The sequence below is a fragment of the Martes martes genome (genome assembly GCF_963455335.1).
Source record: "Martes martes genome assembly, chromosome: 10".
Taxonomy (NCBI): Eukaryota; Metazoa; Chordata; class Mammalia; order Carnivora; family Mustelidae; genus Martes; species Martes martes.
In genome coordinates, this window is record NC_137898.1 from 70,917,326 (window position 1) to 70,943,384 (window position 26,059).

Consider the following 26,059-nt stretch of genomic DNA (forward strand, 5'->3'; position numbering starts at 1 on the left):
TGTGAGGCTAACCCTTCCCTGAATAAGAAAGAATTCTCCTACCTGACAACCTGCAAACTGGGACATCAGCTCTTCCTAGTTCTATAGCAGCTTCCAGCATAAGACTCAAACTGGGACACTGGCTCTATAGAATGTGTATCTCCCTACCCCTCACCCCCCACACACTGGTACACTGTTGGTTCTGTTTCTCTGGAGAACCCTGACTAATATGCTCCCTAAGACCACATCCTACCTAATAAAGAACAACCAGAAATAACATAAGGGCCAGCTGCTACCAGGCCAGCCCTTTATCTTGCTAAATACTGTACCCAAATCCTCCAATCCTTTATATCTGGATTATTCCCCTGAGTTTCACTCATCTTTATGACTAAAAATGCTCTCCCATTGGTCTCTCCAAGAGCCTTCCCCAAAGACAAAATCCAGCTCTCAACCTTAGTGTAATCATGGATTAAGAAATACTGAGATCCAAACTCAGAGCACTCTGCTATAGGCACAGAACTTCTCATTTACTCTTTTTTTTTTTAAGAGCTTTTATTTATTTGTTTGTCAGAGAAAGAGAGATTGAGAGAGAGAGAGAGCACAAGCAGGTAGAGCCGTAGGCAGAGGGAGAAGCAGACTCCCCACTGAGCAAGGAGCCAGATATGGACCAGATTCCAGGACCCTGGCATCATGAGCCCAAGGCAGACGCTCAACCGACTGAGCCACCCAGGCATCCCTCACATACTCTTTGCATACATCTCAAGTCACAGAGGACTTCTTAAGTTCTCCTGGTTAATTCTGTCTAAGGCTTTTTATACAACTAGATAATTCCTTCTATAGCTTAATATTTCATGTGTGTGACTTTGTAAAGAACTAGCTTTGTCTAATTAGAACTCAGCACAAAACCTTCCAAAGTTTAAACAGATCAGAGCTGAACCAAATCAGACTTTTGAAAGAGTGTTTCTAGGTTGTGGAAGGGAGGGACAACTTCCCCTAACTCCGTGCTTGACTTTCATCTTCACTTCGGGTTTCTGTTTTCCAGATTATGTCACTACATCACCTGGTCATGTCTCATCTAAAACTGGGTGGTTCCCCTTTAAATTTTTCAGTGTGGACAAAAATGTTTTCTCTTGGCATAACTAAGACAGGCTGGTATTTTCAAGAACAGCTTTACTAAACATGAGGGAAAACAGAAAACAAATAATTACAGAAAACATACATCATATAAAAATAGCCAAGTTTCCAACTCAGGTTTCTGTTTCTAAAAATTCCATTACAAGTAGGAAAGCTTTACTGGGCCTCAATCTCATTTACCCTTAGTCAACCACATCCCTTAATTTTGCTATATCCTGTCTGGACTCCCTCTCTCCCACCTCCAACACCTCATCTGTCCCTGAGCCCTGTAATCTTGGGCTGCTAGCTTAGTTTTTTTTAATCCATATCCCAAGGAAAAAATACTCAACTTACTTTTAAAACTATCGTTCTCCTAAAAAAAAATACCCTGGACTCCCAAAGACCTGCTAAAATGCCTGCTTACAAGAGGTTTTCAAGTTCTGATGTTGAAGACCCACTGGGTCTCCAACATTAACTCTTCTCAATACTGATATTAAATCAGCAGAAAAACAAATGCATTCTAGGAAAGGATCCCAGGAGAGTGAATATTCTTTACAATGGTAGGTAGGGTTCTGAGCTCAAATAAACTTGAAAACTGTAGGGTTAAACTAAGTTTCACAGTTTTCTCCTATACGTAATTTTTCAAATCATTTCACATAGTCAGCAAATATTTATTCAGTACCTGTTATGTGCCAGGCACTGAACAAATCCTGATGAAGAATGAGCAGGACAGATAAGACCCCTGCCCTGCCTTCATAGAATTCACTTTCTAGTGGTTCCCCAAAAAAGGTGAATAACCAAGCAAACAAGTAAGACCTCAAATAATGGTAAGGACTGTGAAGAATTAAAGGGTGATGTTATAGGGAAGAACTGGAATTGGGAAAACGCAGGCAGCAGAGTAAACAATGAGCCCACAGACCTGACAGGACAAAGCTTGGCATGTTGGAAGAAGAAAGAGAGCCTCTGTGGCTGGAGCCGAGAAACTTACCAAACAGGAAAGTGTGTGTGAAGAGATGATCTTAGATGCCGTGGTAAGAAGGAAGATTTGATCGTTGATGCAGTAGAAAGCAATATGAAAGGCTTTAAGCCTTAGCACGATCTAATAGTACAATTTGCAAAAGAGAAATCTCCTTAGCTGTTGTGTAGAAAATGGAATTTAAAGGCCATGATGACAAGTGGAGACCAGTTAGGAGTCTCTTACAGTAGCTCACCTGAGAGACGATAATGGGGCTATCAGAACAGGTAGAGAGATGTGGATGGCACCAGCATGTTTTTCAGGAGTGAAGACAACAGGGCTTCCTGATGGGTTAATGTGGGATATAGGGACCAGAGAGAAGACAGTGACGACTTGTAGCTCTTGGGCTTGAGCTTGAGCAGTTGATTACATAGTAGAATTATTGACTGAGCAAGGAAAGTCTAAGGAAGCAAAGACTTACAGGGGTGAAGGAAATCAAGAGATTGTTTTATCCACATTCTGTTCAAGATACGTACTAACATGTAAGAGGTGCTATCAAATAGACAGATCTTATATTCAAGAGTCTGGAGCTAAGGAGAAAAGTCTGTGATATAAATTGGGAAATCACTGGTATTGAATCTAAGGTCATGGATCTGGATCTAAAGTCATGGATCTGGGGGCGCCTGGGTGGCTCAGTGGGTTAAAGCCTCTGCCTTCGGCTCAGGTCATGATCCCAGAGTCCTGGGATCGAGCCCCGCATCGGGCTCGCTGCTCAACGGGGAGCCTGCTTCCTCCTATCTCTCTGCCTGCCTCTCCACCTACTTGTGATATCTCTCTCTCTGTGTGTCAAATAAATAAATAAAATCTTTTAAAAAAATAAATAAATAAAGTCATGGATCTGGACGACATCGTCTAGGGAGAATGTAGAGAGGAGTTAAGGCCCAAAGCCAAGCTCCAAAGGCACTTTGAATTGAGAAATCTGGAAAGGAGGAGGAGCCAGCAGAGAAGACTTTTAAAATGTTCCTGTGCATTAATGACTCCTTAAGAGGCAGTAACGAAGGCAGCATTTCCCAAACTTATTTGACCTCAGAACCTTTTGTCACATAGCATCTCACGGGGATAGGGTCCCAACAAAAACATTTTAGGAAATACTTTTCATAACCTTCTAGCTGCACTCCATTGTAGCATAATATATTAACTTATAAGGTGACATAGGCAAGTCTTCTCCCTCTAAGCAGAGAGGTTATTTCAATGAAAGCCCATCAGTTGCTAAGCAAAACACTGCGCTGATGATCCCGGCCAAAAACTGTACCTGCGGGAAGCACATAGGAGCCAAGTGCAGTCAGAAGGAAGGAAGGCTGTTCCACCATTGCTTCACTGAGCCAAAGCTCACTGCTGGCTCTTTTCGCCTTTTTATATTAATAATAGTTATTTCGGTGGAGGAATGAGATTGAAGATCTGAAGAGAGGTCCAGCAGGAAATGCTCTTTTTTGTGTGAATTACATAACTTTTTTCCAAAATGCTAGCATCTGTGTGTTTCTACCTATATACACTACACCAGAATATCATTTGATGCTCTGGAAAAAGTTAATTTGGATAAAGACTTTTCTCTGTTTTCTAGTTAGTTTTTTTGGTTTTGTTAGAAAGAACAGAAACTTACTCAGGTGTATTATTGGGATCTGAGGCATCCCTAAGGAAAATTTCTCTTCAGGACCCATTTTCCCTCCCCTTCTCTTTCTCTCTTTCTCTACCTACTCCCTGCCCCCTCCACCAAATAGGCCAGAGGCTGTGTGGTCTTTCTCTCATAGTATCTCTGAGACCTCTCACTTTACAGTTACACACTAAGAAATCGTAATAAAATCCTCTACGTTTGTATAGTACAGTCTAAGTGGACCACGCATGTTAGGGACTAAATGTTTGTGTCCCTGTAAAATTCATATGTTGAAATCCTTAACCTTCAATGTGGTGGTATTAGGAGGTGGGACAGTAATTGGGACATAATTAAGTCTTGAGCAGGGAGCCCTTATGAATGAGATGAGTATCCTTGTAAGAAGAAACACAAGAACAAACTGATGGTTGCCAGAGGGGAGCAGGCTGGAGGGAATGAGCAAAATGGGTAAAAAGTAGTGGTAGATACAGGCTTCCAGTTATGGAATGAATAAGTCATTAGCAATAAAAGATACAACAGAGGGAATGTAGTCAATGGTGGTGTAATTGTGTTGTACGGTGACAGATGGTACCTACGTTTGCAATGAACATAGCATAATGTGCAAACTTGTTCAATCACTATGTTGTATACCTGAAGTTAATGTAACATTATGTGTCAACTATACTAAAAAAAAATTTAAAAATAAGAAAAAAAAAAGCAAGAGAGATGCTATCTCTCTCTCTCTCTCTCTCAGCTGTGTGAAGGTACAAGGAGAAAACAGTCATATACAAACAAGGAGAGTTCCCTCACCAAACAACAAATCTCCTGGGGCCTTGATCTTGAACTTCTAGCCTCCAGGACTATGAGAAATAGATGTTTATTGTTGGAGCCACCCAGTCAGTCTATGGTATTCCTCTTTAACAGCCCAAACTTAGAGAACACAGTCTTGGAGGTTTGGCTTGTAAACAGGGAGACCAAGACCTAGGGAGAAGAGACAAGCCAGTGGAAGGAGCCCAAATGGGTTTGATAAACCTGAATTGTGCTTTTGTGTGACTGTAGGCAAATGGCTTCATCTGGGCCTCAAATTTCTCTTCTGCAAAGGAAGAGGATTGAGAAGGGGTAAGTGATTTTTCAGTATGTATTTTTTCAGCATTTGCAGTCTGATTTTATGATTCTGAGATGGAGTCTCTTGGCTGAGGTCATAAGGTTAGGTGGCTGATGGCAGAGTGAGACCTACTTGTTCTATATCACCTGGTCCAATGTTTTGCTTCATGACACCATACTGTATTTCCATTAAAATTTTTTTTATTTCAACCAATTTTACTCATCTATTTGGATGCTATGAAAATATTGCCATAGGCAGCATTGTATAGTGCAAAAGCATAAATTTTTAAAGAAATGGCACAGGGGTTTGGATGTAGGTCTACTTTTAGGTCTGTGACCTTGGAGCAGCTACTTAACCCCTTTTCAGTCTTGTTTCATCATCTGTAAGTCAAGTGTATATAATACCTGCCTTATAGAATTGCTGATTGGATTGAGATTGTGTCTATAAAGCATCATGGTCATAGCAGGGACAGACATTCTTTTTTTTTTTTTTAAGATTTTATTTATTTATTTGACAGACAGAGATCACAAGTAGGCAGAGAGGCAGACAGAGAGAGAGGCAGAAGCAGGCTCCCTGGTGAGCAGAAAGCCCAATATGGGGCTCCATCCCAGGACCTTGAGATCATGAGCTGAGCTGAAGGCAGAGGCTTAACCCACTGAGCCACCCAGGCGCTCCAGGGACAGACATTCTTAATCCCTTCAGGCTGCTAACAGAAATTTACTTCTCACATTTTTTGAGGCTGAGAAGCCCAAAATCAAGGTTCTGGCAGATCTGGTGTCTGGTAAGAACCCACTTCCTGGTTTGCAGATGGCAGAAAAGAGGCTAGCTAGTTCTTGGCCTTTACTTATAAGGGCACTAATCCCATTCATAAGGGCTGTGCCCTCATTACCTAATCATTCCCCAGATCTTGCCCCACTTCCTAATACCTTCACACTGGGGATTAAGATTTCAACATATGAATTTGAGGATGATACATTCAGTCCCTAGCACAGTCCATCTCACATTTCACCTCTCCCTCCTTCTTAATGATTTGGGGAGATAAGGAATTACAGCAAAGAGTTCATGAACCAGGATGGGGATGGGGCATGCATGTTCCAAATAAGTAATATTTATTCAGGAAAACGTTTTAGTTCAATCAGTCTTGTTGAAAGCCTTTTCAAAATATTGGTGCGTGCTCCTCCTTTGGAAACCACACACTCTGAATATAATTGAATCTTTCTTGATGATTGAAGACCTTGCCATGCCTCAGGCTTATTATTCAGAACTTATTTAGCTGCTTGGATAAATACGCAGAAGGTGCAAAACTTAGTTGGAATGTGTTGAACTCAGGAAATCTAGAAGTTTGTTAGTTTGAATTGAAATCTTTGTTAACAGCTTTTTTGTGGTTCAGACTTCTAAATAGTGCAAATATTCCATTTATAGATGAGGTTACTGGATATTGTGTTCTGGTTAAACAAATGATCAACAGATTCTTTCCTTTGGGGGGCTAGTCTGTTGAAGGATCTGAAGCAGATATCATTTTGAACATGAGGGAATATGAAGATTAGTTTGAGGCCTTAAGGAATGGATAGCCTCATGGGAGGAGGGGCAAAACATAAACTCATAAAAAAGTAACTATAGCAAGAGCCAAATGAAAAAGAGAAGTCTTCAAAAAGAAGTCAGTACTTGAAATGGGACTTCAACTGTGTAGATTTGGACCAGTCATGTTCCGTGGTAAGAAGAATGTTTGATAGTGCAGGGTCTTTAAAGTAGAGGGAGGGAATAGTTTGAATAAATGCACGAGAATGAAGAAGCTTGGGGTATATCCAGAGGAGCAAAAGTTGTTCATTTCAGAGATAATTAAGTTTAACAAAAGATATTTAGTTGGGACATTCCTGGTTTTTCATAATATGTGAATAGCCAGATGTCTTGAAAATTGTTTCTCAGGCTCCTGTAGTTATGGAAAACTATCATCTACCATACATGCTTTTGTAAATTATTTTATCTCTGTGGGCCTATAATATATATGTCACAAGAGAATTCATAGGGCTTCCAATTTTCCTTTTATTAGAGGCCTAGAATCATTTCTTGGACACCAAAGATGTCTAGTATACCAGAAGGCCCTACCAAGATCCATTCTCCTTTGTAGAAAACAACTTTGAGAGCCACAGGCTGGGTCCCAGTTTCGATCCTCATTGCCCTTCCTTAAACTCCTTAAGCCAGAAAGGAGAGAAACTGGTTTCTCTACTCTCCCAGCTTGCCTCACATGCCCCTCATTTGCCAGCCCATCCCTGTGCCCACTCTCATCCCACACTGGCTCCTTAAAAACAATGTCACTTTCCTCCGAGGGAAAGATGACAGCCTTTCATCTACTAGTCAATGGACTTACATACTCCTTCTTCATGAAAGTGGAAAATGAGAGGAAGAAGGGAAAAATCTGTGCAGGACCCTGGTGTTAGGGGACATAAACTTTGTGGATGCCATCACTCCCAGCAGAGGTAAAAAATCATTACATAGCAATGTGTGTATTCCACATTAAATTATCTGGGCAGTGAACCCCTTGTTAGAAATTACTGAACAGACCATCTAGTTAACATCTCCAAGTATCGATTGACTCTGATAAGGAGAGAAAGGAAAGACTGATGGGATTCTCAAACTCAGCATTCCACATGTAAAGCAAATCTAGACTATGCCAAAGAACATGACCTTTTCGCTTTTTAAGGAAGCAGACATTTTATACCGGACACCGAACAAGGAGGACTGTTTGTGTTACTCCTTGTATAGGACCAAGGTTCTCTTCTAGTCTTCTCTCTTTTTGTTGGTGTTTTTCCATATTTGACCTCTTTGTTCCTGCCCTTCACCTTCAATCATAAATGTAAAACTGCTCACCATACAATGAAAACCTCCTTTCCTAACAAGGCACAGGGCCAGGGTGGTAGAATTGGAAGGAAACTCAGAAGCATTGAATTCACCCTTCTGGCTTTTGAGATAAGGAGAAAGAGGCCCAGAAAGATAAAGTGGCCTTATTGAATATGGAGATGGTGTGGATGGAAGCAAGTGGTGGTTCATGTAGTGTTAGTCAGTGTACAGAGTGTTACCACGCATGTGATCGTATAAAAACCTGTGATGTAGGTGAGATTATTATGACTTTTTTTATGAGGGAGGAAACTGAGACCCAGAGAATTCTCCTATATCTTTTCATCAGGGAAACTGCCCATGACAAAGCCTAGTGGTTCTGAAAGGCCAAACTCTGCTCTGAAGGGCTAGGCATTCAAAGAGTGGGAAGATGCTGCCCGTGTGCTCATGTCTCTGAGGGGCAGGTTGTCAGTCTTCCCCCAGGGCCACACGCAGGGCACCCCTAATGCTATGAAACATTACTTGACTCATGGAAGGACTGAGTTCCATGTAGCCATTTGATGCCCTCTAAACTTGGTTTTGGGGAAAACTTAGAAAGGGCCAGCTCTTCTCCAGAGGAATCTACATTTTAAACTACACAACATTAAGAGTCTCCATAATGTGAAAAGTAAATAAAGTTGGCCCAGGATTATGGAGGCATTCAGCGTTTAACTGGAAGTAGAAGTGGGATGGAGATGAATTAGGGGCTTTTGGAACTCTTCTCCTCCTGTCTTCTAGTGTTCTCTGTGAGGATACCCACCTCAATGACCGTGCCTCTTCAGAGTGACTCTGACAAGCATACACTCTCCCCCCTGCCCCCAGCCTTTTATTCGTGGGGAATGAATCTGACCACCAACTAGACCATACGTTCATGGATGGTGAAAAATCATTTGGAACTTCGGTTCATCCAAAACAAGGGTCGGCAAACCACTGCCTCTAGGCTAATTCTAGCCTGCTGCGTGTTTTTGTAGGCTCATGAGTTAGGGACAGTTTTTACATTTTTAAGTGGTTGGAAAAAATCAAAAGAAGAATAATATTTCATGCCACATGACTCATATTAAATTTAAATTTTCAGTGGCAATAAGTAAAATTTTAGTGGAATGCAGACCATTTATCATTTACATCTTGTTTATGGATGCTTTTGTGCTACAGCAATGGGGCCTAGTAGTTGCAACAGACATTATATGACCTGCAGAGCTTAAAATACTTACTATCCAGCCCTTAACAGAAAATCTTTGCCAACCCCTCTCTTAGTGCACTAATCATACTGTATGAGAACTGGCTCTATTTATATCCATGTCCTAAACTAGACTTTTGAGCTTGTAAAAGGCTCCACTTTGCTTAAAATGAACCTTTACTCTTGGTTGGCACTCCGTACATGTCTGTAGGATAAAAAGAAAAATAAATAAATGATGTGGGTTTGGGCATGTTGCTTTTCATTTCTGCGCCTTAGTTTCCCCTTTTGTGACATGAAATAGTTGGCTAAGGTGACCTTGGTGCCTTCTAGCTCCAACATTCTATGTTTTAAGGTTACTGTGGCCAAAAATAAATACCATTTTCAGTTCACTGAGTCTTGTTTTTTATAACGTTGTGTTCTCCCTTAGTGACTTTCAGAATATTGGCGGGTTTCTCAGGTCTGCCCATACCACGAATTTACTGGATCATAAGATGTTTGTGTTGTGTGCATTGCCTACTGTGTGGAAGTTCATTATCAATCAGCAACTTCCTTTTCTTCATGGCTGCCTGTCTTATGTGAGTCTAGTGACATGAATGATTTTCTCAGGACCTGGTCACTATTAAGAATCTAAACATGTGGAGTCCAGAGACCACACACTGAATTTATGACTGCCCCCATCTCCATCAAGATGTATCCACACAGCCTGGAAAACAGCCATCTGCCATTACTTAGGAAAAAAATCTCACTACTTAGAAAAATTCAGTACTTGGAAAATAGTGGCATTTTCAAACCAAATGGATATAAAAGTTCTCCTCCAAACTTCACAAGTGCACAGGGCCATGCCCTCAGGTGGTGTTGGTGAACACAGTCATGGCACGAAGGTTGTTGTATGGCCTGATTGGTTGTCAGTGGGATTTGATTTGAATAATTATCCTGCACTGTTTCATCCCAGAAGGGTCATTGCCTCTCCCCAACCCCACCACTCTTAAGGAGACAGAAAATCTTAGAATTGAGGCACATAGGCCATGAGGATGCATACTTGCCGTTGAGTATGGCCCAATGCAGGCTTCCTGTGTAGCGGCCAAGACCAGACCTCATGCAATGGGTGAAATCTGTTCTCTGGACTCTTCTGTTCCCTTTTCTACTTTTTTCCCCAGGTTTCTAACACTGTCCAGTCATCTTGGGCGTCTGCTATTATGTCCCAGGCATGGAAAACACCCAGGCTTTTCATTCAGTATCTCCTTTTCCTTTCTTTTAAAAATGAAGGGTAGTGAGGTATAGTGGAAAAGTAGAAAAGCACTGAAAATCATGTTAGTCTGAGATTCAGTTCCTCCGCTCATTGGTGGAGTCTCAGTTCCTATTATCTGCTTAATGAAGATGATACTTACTGTCTACCTCTTATCACCCAGAGTCCCTTACAGGCATGCCTTATTTATTCTTCTTTTAATCTTGCCCTGTTTAGTACATAGTATGCAATAAACACTTAACAAGTGTCTGAACAAAATTGAACTGACTTTACACATAATCTCACGTGATTCATGACATGTGGAGTGTTTGAACTAAGAGGAACTCAAAGACCCGTTCAGTTCCTGTCAGCAAATAATAGGCAGGCATGTCCCACTTCTCACTTCTGTGCAGAATGGTCCAAAACAGTCACTATATTTTTTCTAGCTGAGTGTCTTTTTTTTTAATCCAAGCTTCACAACCTTCAACAAAGTTCTCTGACAGGCCACTATCATTTGACTGAAACAATCAGGGGGAAAAAATAGATATAATTCTGGATTGAGTTCCACTTCTACCATATAAATGAAGAAACATAGACCTAGGAAGATGATATGATTTGGCAGAGGTCACAGAACTAACTACGGAGTGAGTTGGAACTAGACTATAGGTCTCTAGGTTCTTCATCCAGTGCACTGTCCATTATATAACATTGGTGTTCATAGAAGATTCAGTGCCTTCAAGCCAAGGAGTGAGCACCTGGGGAAATTTCTAGCAAGGCCAAATGAGTATGTGAGGCAGGGAGGGAGGGAATAAATGAGGGCCTTAGAATCATATAGCTGTCTCCCTGTCAGTTCAGAAGGCAAATGAGTTATTCAGCAACTTTCACTGAAGTCCTTTTCAGGCAAAGGTACAAGGCCCTAGAGATCTAGATAGATAAAATAAGGACTCTGCCCTAGGACTTATAGACCTATAAACAGTGAAAAACAAAACACGGTGATAAGTGAGCTAACAGAGGTATGCCTAGAGCCCTGCAAGAGCCAGAGGGCATGACCCAGAGAAGTCAAGGATGGCTTAACTGAGGAAATAACTTTGATTCTTCTGAAAGGAATTATGGTTCTCCCAAGCAAAGAAGGGAAAGGGTATTCCATCAGAAGGAACTGGGTGCAAAGGCATGGCCTAGAAGGAGCTTGGCATATAGAGGGACTAGCAAAGACTTCTGCATGGAAGGAACATTGATATGTGTAAATGGAAGAGAAGAATGGAGAGGATTAAGAACAGTACCAGGAAAGGGACCTGGAAATACAAGCAAAAGCAGGCTGCTTTGAAGGAGTCTAAAAACACTGTTAAGACATATACATAATTATATGAGGCTCCTGGGTGGCTCAGTGGGTTGAGGCCTCTGCCTTCGACTCGGGTCATGATCTCGGGGTCCTGGGATCGAGCTCCACATCGGTCTCTGCTCGGCAGGGAGCCTGCTCCCCCAACCTGCCTCTCTGCCTACTTGTGATCTCTGTCTGTCAAATAAATAAATAAAATCTTTTTTTTTTAAAAAGACATATACATAATTATAACACATGATAGAATGATCTATTGCTTTTCAGACCACCAAAGGAAGTGCAGGGGAGTCAGAGAAGGGAGAGATGATTTCCCACTAATGGTCAGAGACTATATCACTGATTAGTCAGGCACAGTTAAAATTGGTCCTTTTGAATTTTGGGGATTCAAAGAGAAGTTAAAGATCTGCAGTATCATTACATACCTACCTGGTCATGTTCTTTTTGTATCATATCTTTAACTTAATAGACCAAATCCTAAATCCCAACACACTGCCCATTCTCATTATATAACATGTTGTATATTTTGTTCACTATTCTATGGCCAGCACCTAAAACCATGCCTGGCACCTAGTAGGTATCATATAAATATTTGTAGAATCAGTCTTTTAAGTAACGTGTGTTTACCATGGCAACCACATACACTAGATTTTCCAAAGAGGCTTTAAAATAGCCTGTCCTTTAGTTCCCATTAGTACAACTGTATTTGTCATGCATCTGGAGTTCTGACTTAGAAAATACAGCAACAAAACTCACAGATACAACATAGGACAGCTTCATTCTCATTGTCAAAACTCCCTATGCCAGCCTGAGTATTTGGGAGGGATAAGGGAAGGAAATACGGTTTTATGTAGAGTATACCATTTCTGGGCTGGTAGCCTCAGCCACTCCCTTCTGCATGGTTGGCTGACCATGTGGTCTCTGATGAGAGTATCCCCTCCGCCTCATTCTTTGCCCACTGAACACACAGGCTTTGGGAGTCTTGGATGAAAGTAGAAAGCGTTAGCATCTTGGAAAGGATGTAGTTGGGGTGCTTGCAGCCTTGTATGGGTCTTTCCAAACAAGTTTCTGGCTGTTCTGTTGGGAGAGGAAATCTCCAGTATCTGCAGAAATGAAAGAGTGTGTTGTTACAAACTTAGCATCTGCCCAGCACTCCCTCAAATGTAACATTTAATGTACATTAATTTTTTTCTCCTCCTCCTCCTTCTCCTCCATCTTCCACTGTCCTTCAATTTTTGTTTGGTTTTAGATTCAGATGTCAAAATTAATGAGTGCACATAGATTTTTTTTTAGTTGAGGAAGAGGCTTGCATTATATCCCGACCTTTCACAGCCTATCTCTATCTCCTAGAAAATTTTGCATCCCTTCTGCCTTTCTTAATGGTTTTACCACTCTCCCATTCGCCCAAAATAAAAATCCTCAGATCTCCTCTGTTTCTCTCACCACTTCATTCTTGAGTCCTCTTAATTCTACCCCAAATTATCCTCACATGTATCTCCTCTCGTCTGCCACCTTAATTGAGGCTCTCATTTAGCCTCTTAACTGACCTCCCTGATCTCCTAATCAGAGCAGCCTTTGCACTGCTCCCTAAATCATGTTAGACTGTGATGCTGTCTTCCTATGAAGCCATGGGCGGCTCCTCATTGTATACGGAGTAAAATACAAAGTCTTTGGCATGCTGTTCAAGACCACGTTGAGTCTTGCCAGTGCTTTACCAGCCAATCTTTGGAAATGAAAAATCTATTCAAGAAAAATAAAGGTACAAAATCAACTGGATATGTTATATAAAAGCTGTTGTCCAAAAATCTACTGCAAAAGAATGTGTGTGTATGCATGTAAATAGAGAGATAAATGTGTACACGCGCGCACACACACACACACACACACACACAGTATTATAAGTGGTTATTAAGATTTCTAGGCAAGCCCACAAAGTCTATTCAATATATAATTGTAGGCAAACTACTGTGCATGTGCAATTTTTAAAAAATTACTCAGCAATGCCAATAAATACAACAGGAAAAACCACTTAAATTTTATATTATTTTTTAAGAAATAGATCCTTACTACTGGCTCTTGGGGTGAGAAGATGGACAGACAACTCCGTTTGTCTTATTAGGTTATGTTTACTACATGCTTACAATATGCCAGGCCATGTCCTAAGTCCTTTACAAGCATTAGCCTTACAAGTATTTGATCTTGGGGTGCCTGGGTGGCTCAGAGGGTTAAGCCTCTGCCTTCGGCTCAGGGTCCTGGGATCAATCCCAGGGTCCCAGGATCGAGCTGGGGCTCTCTGCTCAGCAGGGAGCCTGCTTTCTCCTCTCTCTGCCTGCTGCTTTGCCTATTTGTGATCTGTCTGTCAAATAAGTAAATAAAATCTTTAAAAAAAAAAAAACAACAACAAGGGGCGCCTGGGTGGCTCAGTGGGTTAAAGCCTCTGCCTTCGGCTCAGGTCATGATCCCAGGGTCCTGGGATCAATCCCGGGGTCCCAGGATCGAGCTGGGGCTCTCTGCTCAGCAGGGAGCCTGCTTTCTCCTCTCTCTGCCTGCTTCTCTGTGATCTCCGTCTGCCAAATAAATAAATAGAATCTTTAAAAAAAAACAAAAAAAAACAAGTATTTGATCTCACAACAACCTTATAAAATAGGTATCATTCTTTTCCCCACTTAAACAAACAAGGAAACTGAGGCACAGGGAAGTTAAATAGCTTGCCCAAGGCCACCTGGGGAGTGGTAATGGTGAGATTTGAATTGGGGCAGCTTGGTTCCAAAGCTCCCACTGTGAATGACAACCCTAGATTAAGAACCACTGGAGAGTTCTCCAGAAGAGACCGGGCCAGTTAATAGTGGTGGATGCACAGGGAATGTCTAAAGCTGATAGTACATGACTGGCTGGGGACGAAGCTAGGTAGTCAGGATTGGGTACTGGGAATATAGTGTTTTGTTATGGTTGTTGTTTTTTTTTTAACAGATTTTTTTTTTTAATTTATTTCACACACAGAGATCACAAGTAGGCAGAGAAGCAGGCAGAGAGAGAGGAGGAAGCAGGCTCCCTGCTGAGCAAAAAGCCTGATGCAGGGCTTGATCCGAGGACCCTGAGATCATGACCTGAGCTGAAGGCAGAGGCTTTAACCCACTGAGCCACCCAGGTGCCCCTGTTATGGTTGTTTTGATGCTAGTGCTTTTTTGACATTCACACTTACTTCATTTCTATGAAGAGTAAAGCATTAAACTTTCAACTTAAAAAATCAAGTACTCTGTGCAGTAGAAACTCATTCTAATATCTGGATGAAGTGAGAGTCAGATTGGGGATTCAAGGCTGGGGAGTGAGAGATTTGGTAAGAGACAATGAAGCCTAGAAACGGGGTAAGGTTGTGACACACATTACTTTTTCTTTTTTTTTTTGTTTAAGTGATTGGCTTGATATTTAGGATTGTCCATGGTATCAAAGTGGTTTAAAAAAAAAAAAAAGATTCTACTTCAAAAAGGGACTTAGTTAGAGGAGGAAGAGGTTAAGCAGTGAGTGTTAACCACAACCTGCCTTGGGCAGAAGCAGAAGGAAGCCTCAGGCCAAGTAATGGAAAGAGAGTTGCTTTCTGTTCTGGTTGTCAGAAAGGGCAAAGAATCAAAACATCACTTTTGCAATGGATGAGTTTACAAAATTGCAGGAAGTGGGACAAGACTTGAAAGACAAGACACATTTTTTTTTTAAGAGTTCAGCTTTTTATTGAACAGGTTACAGAAGAGGTTTAGCCGGAAAGACCAAAGCCCATGTCTTCATCAGACTCCTCTGATTCTTCTTTGTTCCCACCTCCTTCTCAGCTGGGCTGGCCGTGCTGCTGGGGGCAGGACCAGCTGCTGGGGCAGGTCCACCAGCCCCTACACTGCAGATCCGGCTCCTGATGTTGACATTGGCCGGGGCCTTTGCAATCAAGCCCCGCTCGAAAGGTGCAACACTTAGACACACTGCTTTAATGAGGGCATTGATCTTATCTTCCGTGACTGTCACCTCGTCGTGGAGCAGGCTGAGGGCCACATAGATGCAGGCGAGCTCCGAGAAGGGTGGGCAAGTGCTAAGCAGGTGTGGCTGGGCACAGTGTAGTCGCCAGATGAAGTGAGGGCCTCACCCCAGCGTGGCCTCAGCTTCCCCAGAAGGACCAAGCACCTTAGTGTAGCTGAGGAAAGGCAAGACACATTTTTTAAATATCATGTGATATCTTTTTGCTGTGGAGTACTTCCCATCTGAAATTTGGGATTATTTGACCAAGTGACATCCCCTCTGGTATTTTCCATGGATCAAGACAAAGTATTGTGAGAAGACTGGGATACAGAGTCAGGTTCAAATCTAGGCTGTACCACTTGCCTGCTGTGTGTCCTCAGGTGAATATCAACCTCTGAACGTCAGTTCCTTCATGGATTAAAAGAGAGTGATAAGGGGTGCCCTGGTGGCTCAGTGGGTTAAGCCTCTGCCTTTGGCTCAGGTCATGATTTCAGGGTCCTGGGATCGAGCCCCACGTCGGGCTCTCAGATCATCAGGGAGCCTGCTTCCCCCCCTCTCTCTGCCTGCCTCTCTGCCTACTTGTGATCTCTCTCTGTGTCAAATAAATAAATAAAATCTTCTTTAAAAAAAGGGAGTGATAATATTGCTCAAGTCTCAATGTTCTTGTGGACCTTAAATTGTGCCTCAGCTAGTCAGCATTCAGTAAATATTTATCAAATGGCAAGAGCATTTAGTAGCATTACAGCTGAAGATTTTATTGTGCTTCTCTGTATTTCTTAAATTTTCTATTACAAACATATACTGCTTTTGTAATTAGAAACAAAGACATAAAACTTATTCTTTTTTAAAGTGACAGACATAATTTCTCATATTTTCACCTTCGCTCTCTTTGCTTCTTCCATTTCCCTTTCTGCTATATATAAAAATGCGTCTTCTCCACCCAGCAATATTCAGAAGATGCTATAGGATGTCAGTTATTCTCTATACTGCAACATGGCTTTAAGGAGGTCAGCTCAGCATACCCAAGTACTTAAATGGGGCTCAAGTCAGTGGTAGCTCAGTGCCATGGGAATTCTGTTCTTGCCATTACTCATCGATCCCCATCCTGACACTGCCAGGCCTCAGGGAGCTCCACTTTTTTTTTTTTTTTTTATCCTACTAGTTTCATTTATTCAGCACCGAAGCCTGGAGGCACTGACATAGGCTGCAGGAGTCAAGCCTGCAGTGGGTCTTTGGAAACCAAGGAGAGTGTGGGCAAGTGTATTAAATAAAGCAAGGTTCTGGCAGAAAACCAGCTTCTAATCTTGAAATGTCCCCTGGTTCTCTTCTTTTCTTTGTAATTTTAGATTTGTGGGTCCCAGATCTCCATATTTGCCTTCCAGAGCTGCCTTAGCAATAAGAAAAGTTGAATGTAGGGATTTAAGGCTGAGTTACATCAGCCCCTGAAGCATTCTCGCATTGGGAAGCATAACCAGGGTATCTCTCACATCTGAAGCTACCTGGTATACCTATCCTCTCATGCCGTGGGCCTTTTCTCATACAAGGATGTAAGAGAAGAGCCAAAGGGCCAGGATCTTTCTGAGTGTGTGGGCTTCTGGGAGCACAAGGTGTGGTCCATCAGCTTCCTCTGAAACCTGCACCTGCTTGCTTGTTCCTATTTCAGCAAACAAGCTGAATGACAGCAGCCATTCTAACCAGCGGCTTAGGTTAGAAATCTAGGAGTCATCTTTGACCACTTCCCCCCATTCACGCCCCACGTCCAATTATATATGCAGACCTACTTACTCTGCTGCTTTAAATGGCCCTCAGAGTCATCTGCTTCTCTCCATTTCCACTGCTACCGACACTTGAGACAGCCGTGCCCTCCTTCCTCTATAGCTGGTATCCTCCAAATAGGACAGTTGTCTGAATGCCTGTAGCCCCAGATGACGTCTACAGAGAGGATAAGGAACATGTAAGTGTCACAAGGCAGTCCATGACAGCAGCTCCAGAGGAGAATTCAGGCTTTCTGGTCCCAAGTTCAACATTGCTCCTGGAAACCATTTGTTCATTCATTCACTATGCAGTTAACCCTTGAACAACACAAGGCTTACGGACAACCTCCCACACAGTTGAAAATTTGCATATAACTTTTGAATCCTCCCAAAGTTAACTCCTAGTAGCCTACAAGCCTTGCCGGTAAGATAGACAGTCATTTCGTATAGATGTTATAACTGTATTCTTACAATGAAGTGAACTAGAGAAAAGAAAATGTTACTAGGAAAATCACTAACAAAAAAAGAAAAAAGAAAATCATTAACAAGAGAAAATACATTCACAGTACTATACTGTATGAATTGAAAATAAAGATGCATATAAGTAGACCTAGGTGGCTCAAACCTGTCTTGTTCAAGGGTCAACTGTATTGCATTGAGTCCCTGACTGGTGGACTAGATGAAACCATTGTCTCCCTCTGGGGTTTCTCCAGTGTCGTCTCTGGGGATGACTCCCCATATTGGATTATGGTTTTTCAGCCCATTAATTTATGGCCCCATCACTCTAGCATTCTCTCAGCTGCAGATAAAGTAGGGGATCTCTCAGACCCCTGCCAGTCCTCTCATTTCAGCATCCCACAAGTTGGCTTCTGCATGGTCTCCTCACAAATAGCTCCCGAGCTCGTGAGAGCAACAGCAAATACACACTTCTCCCTAGGAAAAGATTCCATGTAAGTATGATATTTACAACACAAATAACTGGAAATATTTCCCTCTAGACCAAACTTATAATGTAGATAGGAAAGGAGGACAGGACTGTTGATCTGGTTGAGCTTTCATGCCTGTTTACACTCTATAACTTCTTGGGAAGTCAATGCTCAGAGCATGATAGGTTCCCCAGTTTACCCAGGATTCCAACTGATTCATTTAACACATGTGACCCACGGTGTACTGTGTGCTAGACACCGTGCTGGTGCTGGGAACACAATGCTGTATCACATAGAGAGTTATCCTACATTAGGGAAACTTATAGGCTAATGGAATCTGAACTAAGCTATTACCTAGTTTCCTTTTAAATATATTCTTGACTAGATACCATTTTTACAAATTTCAAGTATAGGATTACAGAATCATAGATTCTAGGAGACGAAAAGGAAATACTCATTTAGCCTAGTACCTTTCTCCCTTTAGCCAATATTTAAATCCCTTTTACAATATTCCTGTCAAGTGATCATGTGGTCCCACTTTGGACATTGCCAATAATGGGATTTACTGCTTCCAAGGTGATCTATTCAATTTCTGAATAGCAGAAGGAGTTACAGTGTTCTCCCCTATGTCAAACCAAAATTGGTTTCCCTAAAGCTTGCACTGTGTTGTGGCCTCTAGACCTATATAGTCAAGACAGTCTCTTCTGCTCTGAGTCAGCCTTGGATGTGAAAGCTTGTCTGTTACTATGTCCTGAGGCATTTTCTTCTCCAAACCAAACATCTCCACTTGTTTCCACCTATCCCCATAAATATAGTTTCAAGCTCCTTCTCTAGTCTAATGGCCAACAGAGCTACTTCTTCCCACTCTGCAAAAGCATGAAAAGCATATTTACATAAACAATATTATTCTCCTTGATTCTCTCATGTTAAGCTCAGAGATCATGTGACCATAGAGCAAATTTCTCCCATACCTGCAATACCCCATCACATGCATAACTCTGTAGATAGCTTTGAAACAAGCAGGTCAACTTTATTATTTGCAAACTAAAGCTAATTATATTGAGCTGTCAGGGTTGTTGTGTTAAAAGAGATAATGAAGGTTGAGTTAAATATTTAAACAAGTACTGATGTCCCACCCATCATGTACTAGATGTTCTGCTGAACTTTGGGTATAGCACAGCCCTAAAGATGATAGGAAAGACTTCTACCTATATGGAATTTTTAGCCTAGAGACTGACCATGAGAGGTTCTCCAAGGGTCACACGGTTTGAACTGAAGCCCTGCTCAAACTCTCCCTGAAGCCTGTTTGAATTCTTCCTCCTAGTGACCTGAACTGGAAGCTCAAAGATGGTGCCCACTATTTTGATTAGCATCATAATAAACATAGATCCAACCACATTAATGCCAATAGACCTTTGGGTGTTACAATGTCCTTATGAGACTAATGCTTTTGAAAACAGAGCAGAGACCATAGTGGCATTTCTTATGAGTAATAACCATTATATCACAGATGTGATTTTCTCCTGCTAGAAACCACGTGTTTCCCTTAAATCAAGGAGTTTTATAATAAATGAGCTGAAGTGACGTTTATTCAAATCGGGCTTACTTGCTTAGATTGGGCGAATGGAATGAGAGATTCTAGAGTGCAGAACAGCAGCTTCATCAAGGAAGGTGCTCTTGCACTTGTAGGTACAGTGCCAGGCCCCCTTCTTCCTTCCATCTGTCTGCTGCACCAATTATCCTGTCCATAAAGTCGTCTTCAGCAATCATCTTATTCAGTACACTCTACACGACAGGATGTGCTTCCAACATCAAAGAGGCTTTCAGCTTTTCCGAAAGCTGTGTCTTGGCTTCCTAATCATTTTATATCGTAATTTGTTCAGCATTCGGTCAAGAAACTGATAGAAATGGAAGAGTTATTTACTGTAAAACCCCCGGTCTCTGCTCATTGTAAACCACTGATCTTCCTGGTTGTCTGTTACCGGCAGATAATCCACCGTCTTGGGTGGGGTGAGCATGAAACCACCAGCTAATATCTCACTAGGGGCGGGGAGTGACCACAGGATGTCATCTTCTGTGTCAGAAGAGTGGCAAATATTTAGCAAGGGGGATTTCACATTTGCTTATCTGAGAAGTGCTCCATGTCTGTACCATACTGCTGAAATGACAGTTAAGATCTCTTTCGTCAAGCCTCGCCCACTGACCCTATATGCTGACACGATTTTTAAGTACTATGTCATGGTATATTAATCACACTCATATTTATATTGGCTAGTATTTGTTGGCTACAGTTTGTCCAGCATCATGCCTGACACGTACTTTATCTCAGTTAATCCTCATAGCAATCTTTGGAGGTAAGCATATTCTCTGCTTTCACATGAAAAAAACGGGTTCAGAGAGGGTAAATGGCTTGCTCAGCTTAATTTAACTAATAAATATAAACGCCAGGATTTGGGCCCCACTGGGTGTCTATTTCTCTTTACTCCCTTACCCACCACCCCAAACACTCAAATTCCAATCCAGAATCGAGGGGACCATGCTCAGAGCATCCTTCCTCGCCTGTATGTTCACTCCCTCCCATCGTCTGTGTCCTAGTCTATCTCCTACATAGGATTTCAGTTCCTGTGAGAGAAAGAGAACTTACTCATCTTTGTGTTCCTCCCCAGAGAATAGAACATAGTACTTCTCTGTTAAGTACATTTTAAGTGAAAACACATATACATGAACCAAAATACAATGCTACCACTAGAATTTCTGACTCCTGCTTCAGAATTACAGAAAGGCTCCCATTTTAAAATTAATAAGGAATCAAATCATCTTCTTGTGCCTGTCTGATCTTAGCCTTGGAGTGACCAAACAACGAAACCCCTTTTTTATTGCAGCTCCAAATTGCAAGTCCTTTGGCTGTCCAAAGCCAGAGAGAATGAAATCCTCCCATCCTTAGCATGACTCTTGAAAGTAGTTGAGCAGAGACATGCCGTTGTTCGAACGTGGATGGAAGAACTTGGTGCTCTGCACGAACACCGAAGCTTCCCCGGACTCCTGAGAAGCTGGTGGGACTCACTGCACACAGCACATGAGAGGAAACCTCTCCCCTCTACGCAAGGTTGGCCTCACTTGGAGCAATTGCAGATTGAGAGACAGAGTTCTTGGCCTTAGTACTGAAGACTCTGACACCTGAAAGTCATCATTCCAGTTGGAATGAAAGCAACATGGAACAAATAGGTGTGGAGGGATCAGCAAGCCAGGAAACAAAGACCAACTCTCACAGACAACTCTCAAAGACAACTCTCCACATGTGTGCAGCATTTCCTGTGTCCCCTGTGCTTCCTTACATTATTTGTTTTAATCCTTACAACAGGCTGAGGGGTGGTAACATTTAAAAGTGTAGAAACGAAGCTTCAAGGAGTTAAGTGACTCGCCCAAGGCCTCCTTGTTGGTAGACATAGACCGGAGGGCATTGAATTGTGGTCTGACTCCAAAGTCTAAGCTCTTAACCACTCATGCTAATCATTAACCACACTTGCCTAACCATTCAATCTGTTCTTGGCGATCAATACTGGACAATAAATTGTAAACACGTTCTGCATTTTATTTGTTGCTTTATTTTTATTTATGTAAAAGCTAAATGTATAGTTCTCATCCTGTAAGATGAACACTATCGTTCTCAACTAATCTTTTTTTTTTAAGATTTTATTTATTTATTTGACAGAGAGAGAGATCACCAGTAGAGAGAGAGGCAGGCAGAGGGAGGAGGAAGGAGGCTCCCTGCTGAGCAGAGAGCCCAGGACCCTGAGATCATGACCTGAGCCGAAGGCAGAGGCTTAACCCACTGAGCCACCCAGGCACCCCTCAACTAATCTTTTAGCTGTCAGCAGAAGTCTGGGCTAACAACCTGCTCTAGATAATATACAGAGATATCTGGACTCTTCGTCTTCAAACTGACAATCTTACTGAAGAAACTGATGCCCAGAATGCGCAGACCAGATAAGCAGCAGCCGTTACAGACTTGAGTCTGATGAAAAATACTACGTATTTCATTTATATTCATAGGTTGTGTTATGGCTAACAGGCATGCCATATATATTATTGTATTTGATCCTAAGGAAAATTGTGAGATAGATAAGGTAAAGTAATAGTATCTCTATTGTACAGATTTAGAGGCACTCCCAGAATTATTATCCTATTAAATTCTAGTCCTGAGAATCCAAATCCCAAATAAATGAACTTCTAGCCCTTTTAACTCTTCAGTAATACAGATGGAACTGAGGTCAAATCTTGACTCTACCACTCATCTCTCTGAGCCTTCAGTTTTCTCCTCTGTCAGATAAGGGATGAGGATGTCTACCTCACAGGATTGTGAAACTGGATGAAGTAATGTAGGTAAAGCCCTTTCAATAAAGTAGTGAACAGAACAGATGCAGATCCTGTCCTCATGGACTGGGATGGGGGGTGGTGAAAAAACAATTGTGCGGTGATTACATAACTTGATGATGAAGTTGCAAGAATCATAGGTATTGTAAAGGGAAAAGACAGAATGCTCTGTAGACATACCGTAGGGTGAGCTAGCTTCCCCTGTGGTGGGGAGCAGGCCTCCCCAGGCAGTGACCACTAAGCTGAGACCTGAAGGACGAGTGGCAGTCAGTGAAGTTGGGGGGGGGGCGTGGGGAGAGGGGGGTACAGGTGTGGGTTGTAGCAGAGAGTATTCCAGGCATGAAGGGCATCACCGATGAAGAAGCTTGGTGACCTTGAAGATCAAAGAAATGACTTCTGTGGCTGGAATGTGAGGAGCTTCAGGAAGAACGATGTGAAAAGATGCTGGAGAAATAGGCAATCTCCAGGCCATGTGGAGCCTCACAAGACAAGCTAAAATTATTGAACTTTAACCCATGAGAAGTCACAGAAGGGCTTTAAGCAAGGGGCAACATTAGACAAGAGGTTTAAAAAGTCCAGTTCCAAACTAGGGAAAGTTGGCATCTTTTTAAAAGCTTTCTTTTCTTTTTTAAAAATAAACACCTCTTTCACACCCCTTATATTGCAACAGTGATATAGACTGTGCATTTGAAATATAAAATGAAAAGATTTAGACTGGGGCAAGTAGCAGCTCCTCCCTCTACTACTTTCAGGATCCAGGACAAGTCACTGCAAAGCCTATCTCTGCTCTTGCTACCTAACACAGTTTCCTCTCCAAGCAAAAGTTATCTTGTAAATCTTAAAAGTACTTTGAGAACCAGGGTACACACTTCTGGGAAGCTCATTTATTCATTGTGTGTGTGTGTGTGTGTGTGTGTGTTTTAAAGATTTTATTTATTTATTTAACAGAGAGAGAGACAGAGAGAGAGGGAACACAAGCAGGGGGAGTGGGAGAGGGAGAAGCAGGCTTCCCACTGAGCAGGGAGCCTGATGCGGTGCTCAATCCCAGGACCCTGGGGTCATGACCTGAGCTGAAGGCAGACGCTTAATGAGTGAGCCACCCAGGTGCCCCTATTCATTGTTTTTGTTGAACAAATATTTATTAAGCATCAGCCATATGCCCAGCATAATATTAGGTCCTGGGGGTTCAGAGGTGGATAAGATACAGACCCTGTACTTTAAGAACTCACAGTTTGGGGTGGACATAGGCCAGAAAAAAAAAAATAAGTAGTCATTTTGTTGTACACCTGAAACTACATTGTGTTTCAGCTATACTCCAATTTAAAAATTTTTAAGCAAAATAAAAAGGGATGGAAGAGGGGCGCCTGGGTGGCTCAGTGGGTTCGGCTCAGGTCATGATCCCAGGGTCCTGGGATGGAGCCCTGCATCGGGCTCTCTGCTTAGCGGGGAGCCTGCTTCTCCCCTCTCTCTGCCTGCCTCTCTGCCTACTTGCGATCTCACTCTCTCGGTCAAATAAATAAATAAAATCTTTTAAAAAAAAAGGATGGAAGAAAATACATACATACATACATACATAAAAAGTAATGACAATAAAGTAGGATCTAGTACAAGAGAAGCAGCAGGGATAGAGTTATTCACAGAGCCTAGAGTCAGGGAAAATTTTCAGTAGAGGTGATATGCACATAGTATGTGCTTAATACATGTTAAGTAATTGAATGAAAAGTTTGAGCTGTCTTTACCTCCCAACTTTAATGATATGTGATTGGCATATAACACTGTGAATTTAAGATCTACTATGTGTTGATTTGATACACCTCCATATTGCAAATGATTACTACGGTGACACTGGGTTTTTTTAGATTTTATTTATTTGTTTAGAGAGAGAATGTGAGCAGGGGGGAAGGCAGAGAGAGAGAGGAGAATCTCAAGCAGACTCTGTGCAGAGTGCAGAGCCTAACACGGGGCTAGATCTCACAACCTTGACACAATGGCCTGAGCCTAAATCAAGACGCTGGACGCTCAACTGACTGAGCCACCTGGGCACCCCTACTACGATAACATTATTGAGCTGAGTCGTAAAGGATGAAGGGAAGCCTACCGGACAATAAGAGGAGAAGGGAATGAATAAGATCACAGATACCATAAAGGTGACTTTTTCAGATTACTTTATCAGCAATCAGCTAGATAGGTTGAAAGGGAGAGATTGTAGGTAAAGAGACCAAGTGAAAACCTGGGGCAATAATCCAGGTGAAAGGTACAAAGGACTTATTGTTCACTCAGGAATAATGGTGGTTGTACTCAGTTTGCTTGACAATAAGTTTTACTTGGTAGTACAGTGTATGGCTTGTAAATGTTAATACATCTTCCCATGAATGGATGTCTGCTCACCTTCACAAGATAGAGACCATGTCATCTACTGAAATCCTTATAATACCTAATGCTATGCTCTGTATCCATGTGCACTCATCAAAAGTTGGGTTGACAGTTGGGTTCACTGGGCTGCGGTAGGAGTGGGGCAGCTGGAACAAGAGAAGTGGGAGAGGACTCCCCATCTGCTCTGCCCCACAGGCATTCTTCCTTCCTGTAAGGCAACATCTTAAACTCAGCCAAACCTGCTTCTTTTTTTTTTTTTTTAAGATTTTATTTATTTGTCAGAAAGAGAGAGAACGAGAAAGCAAGCACAGGCAGGCAGAGGCAGAGGGAGAAGCAGGCTCCCCGCTGAGCAAGGAGCCCGATGTGGGACTCGATCCCAGGACGCTGGGATCATGACCTGAGCCGAAGGCAGCTGCTTAACCAACTGAGCCACCCAAGGCGTCCCCCAAACCTGCTTCTTATTTTTCCCCAAAGGCCTTGTTCAGACGCATCCATCCATCCTAGCTAAGAAACCTCAAGATAATGTTGGAAGCCAAGAACAAAGCTAGGGGAAAACAAAAATCATTTTTCAGACTTTTAAGAACTATGCTTTTCCCTGCAGGATCTTCAAAAAAGTTTTTCTTCTCATTCACACATAGAAAGAAGTCAGTGATCCTAAGATTCAACAATGCCTCTTCTCTGAATCTACCCTAAAGAAACACCCCCAAGTATACACAAAGAAGCATGTATAAGCATATTTTATGGAAGAGACAAAAAGTGGAAATAGCCTAAAAGTCAGTTCATCCAACACATGCTAATAAACCATGTTCTGTTCAGGACAAAATACTAGACAACAGCTAAAATAAGTAGATCTGTAAGTATTAATACAGAAAGCACTCCAGAATTGATTGTTTAAGTGAGAAAGGCAGTTTGAAGAATGATAGGTCTTATATTATACCACTGGTGTGAAGAATAACCACCAATGAACCAACACCAATGACCAACACCCCAAAATAGTAGTTTATTTCTTATAGCTATATATATGCACTAAATGCATGAAAAATGGTCTGGGAGAATATGTACAAAAATATATACAAATCTGGTAACAGTCGTTACCTCTAGGAAGGTGGGATGGGAACCAGAACTGGGAATGATGGTCAAAAAAATTTAGTGTTCTCTGTATTTAAATTTTTCTCACAAGTGTGATAGTGCATTTATGATTTAATGAAAGAATTTTTTAAGGTA

The 26,059-nt window shown here is 41.9% G+C and overlaps 1 long non-coding RNA gene and 1 pseudogene across 2 annotated transcripts in view; one reads left to right on the forward strand and one right to left on the reverse strand.

Annotated features, from left to right (window-relative positions):
* LOC308350445 overlaps window positions 1-21,676 on the forward strand; it is a 59,294-nt gene extending 37,618 nt beyond the window's left edge. The window contains exon 4 of the long non-coding RNA XR_013967526.1: window positions 20,971-21,676. This is a non-coding gene — a long non-coding RNA (uncharacterized lncRNA). The remainder of the gene's footprint in view (window positions 1-20,970) is intronic.
* Window positions 15,158-19,461, reverse strand: LOC308351895 (large ribosomal subunit protein P1-like; annotated as a pseudogene). The gene is made up of 2 exons: window positions 19,327-19,461; window positions 15,158-15,495 (listed from the first exon to the last, which is right to left on the reverse strand). The product of its transcript is annotated as a large ribosomal subunit protein P1-like (transcript).
* Window positions 21,677-26,059: the final 4,383 nt, after the last annotated feature.